The sequence below is a fragment of the Aplysia californica genome, unplaced genomic scaffold (genome assembly GCF_000002075.1).
Source record: "Aplysia californica isolate F4 #8 unplaced genomic scaffold, AplCal3.0 scaffold00001, whole genome shotgun sequence".
NCBI lineage: Eukaryota > Metazoa > Mollusca > Gastropoda > Aplysiida > Aplysiidae > Aplysia > Aplysia californica.
In genome coordinates, this window is record NW_004797271.1 from 3,118,612 (window position 1) to 3,120,898 (window position 2,287).

Sequence of the window (2,287 nt, forward strand, 5' to 3'; positions counted from 1 at the left end):
TGCGTTGCGTCTGTGGCTTTTCAGAGTGAACTATGGCAACACGTGTCATCGTGCTGAGCTTTTGTTTATGTCAAAAGGGACAGAGAATTCTGAAAGGCCTTTTTCTTCCTCTGATTATTGTTAATCTCAATCAGGACTTGCTTCAGAGTGACAAAACAGCAAGCCTATGTTAGGTTTTGCTATTGAAGAGACACTACTGAATTTTAACAAACTTTTCTGGGACGAATTGGTTCTCCTCTTGTTGTTAAGTTCCCAGCCCGAAAACAAAATCCACTGCCATTATTATGCTGTGTTTTTCTTTTTAAGGTTTAGAGGTCATTAGAGTTTCTTTCACATGGAGAGACCGATATTCGTGTTTCCAATATTCCCTTCTTTGGGTGTTCCCTTAACATGCATCATGCAAGATCAAAACGTGGGTATATCCAAAGTTGCGTTACAAATTTAAAAGAAAGCAAACTATCCCTTCAGTAAAAAAGGAATACAACTTGGGGAACTTCAAATTTCATCAATGACAAGAAAATATACAATTAAGTGGGGGAGGGGGGGGGTTTAAGGAGGTGGGGATTATTTTGTTTTTAAGCCACAAATTACAAGAAATTATGCAAAACTTCACAATACGACATCTAAGCCCGATATTACATTTCTGTATAAACACAGTGTAGAATTTCTGTTATTAAAGAAATTTATTAAGAAGTTAACATGGTAAAAGGGCAGTCACGTAAAACATATTTCAAGTTTAAATTTCTTTAACAAAAGGTAAAAATATAACTCTTTTGAAAGGGTTGGGCGAATCAAGAAAGCAAAGGGAAGGCATTGTGCTAAAATAATAATGATAAATGAAAACGCACGGAAGAAAATTTAGACACAACGGTCTGGTCAACTACCTTGTTCCTGACACAGTATTATATAATAATGTGATAAAAAGTAACCACAAAGTCCTTTTTGGTCCACAAAGCCAGCGAATAGTTAGTCCATACTACTCCTTACCGCGCTGAGAGGGCGTGGAGTGACTTCGTGGTGGTTGTTTGGGGGAGATCTGTGGGTCACGTCGTCCAGGTACAGTGTCTTTATTATGAACTCCACACAATTTGGTGCCACAATGCATAGTACCAGCCACGCCACTTCTTCCAGGGAAGGGTATTTATTTAAGGGGGCGGCGGGTGCCCGTCTAAGGGAATGGGGGAGGGGGTGGGGTGGGTGGTAGAAAAAGTTGGATTTTCACCTTCTACGGAATAACGACCTTTCAAAACAAGTGGGCACTGGTCTAATAGTTACAAACATTAATTGAAAGTGGATATTTTCTATTTTCTTTTTTTTAAATATTCATCTTATTTATTTATTCTTACTTATTCATTTATCTATTTATCTATTCATTTATTTGATTATTCATTTATTGCATTTTTCTCGATATAGAATAATTCGAGACACAAAGAAAAGAAATGAATGGACAATATTACAGATCCTCGTAGAGAGATATGTTTCACAAATAGGAACAGAAAAATCAATGTGATGCATAACATTGTAACAAATTCAGCTAGTTAGACAGTATCCCTTGTCACAAAGACTCGCTTTCGAACAACAGTTAACGAAACTTGCTCAAAACACATTAAAAGCTGTTGTCACTTTATATTATGAGAGATTAGCGAGTTATTGAAATTACAAGTCCAGCACTTTTATATTTACATAATTAACTTCATTTTATTGTTCATTATCACAAATACAACCAGGAACATTTTATGTTTCTTTCTGAGGACTCATTATATGATGTGCACAGGTGCGTGTATTTTGTTAGTGTTTGTGTAAACACATTATATTGTGTCTGTTTGAAAACTTGCAGCAGGTGGAGCTGTGGACTAGGAAAAAAAGGGTCAAGGGGGTTTCAGCAAAAGACCCAGAAACACTATTTAAAAGGAGTGGGAAAAGTCTCATCCATGTTGAGTAAAATACTATCAGAAATTTTTAACATCAAATATACTAGACAAGGGAATGAAACTCAGGAGCGTTCTGCGTGTAAGGAAAAGTACCTGGCCATTACAGTCCAAACACAAGCATTTAAAGAAGTCTTCGTTTAAATCATTGTATGAATCTTGAATATCACAAAAGCAGATCATCAATGGCAGAACGACCTGTACCATAGAAACCATTGGATCAAACTCTTAGGTATTCAGAAAGTTTATTTAAAGGCGCAACAGAAGATTTTTAAAATTAATGTGACCGACAAAAACAAAGGAGTTGATTGTTTGAGTGTCTGTGTAAGTGTGTGTTTGTGTGTGTGTGTGTGTGTGTG

The 2,287-nt window shown here is 36.4% G+C and overlaps 1 protein-coding gene across 1 annotated transcript in view; it reads right to left on the minus strand.

Annotated features, from left to right (window-relative positions):
* Window positions 1–1,006, minus strand: part of LOC101861996 — a gene marked incomplete in the record, with an annotated part of 52,746 nt that extends 51,740 nt beyond the window's left edge. Inside the window, 1 exon segment of the mRNA XM_035969747.1 lies at window positions 909–1,006.
* Between the last annotated feature and the right edge of the window lie 1,281 nt (window positions 1,007–2,287).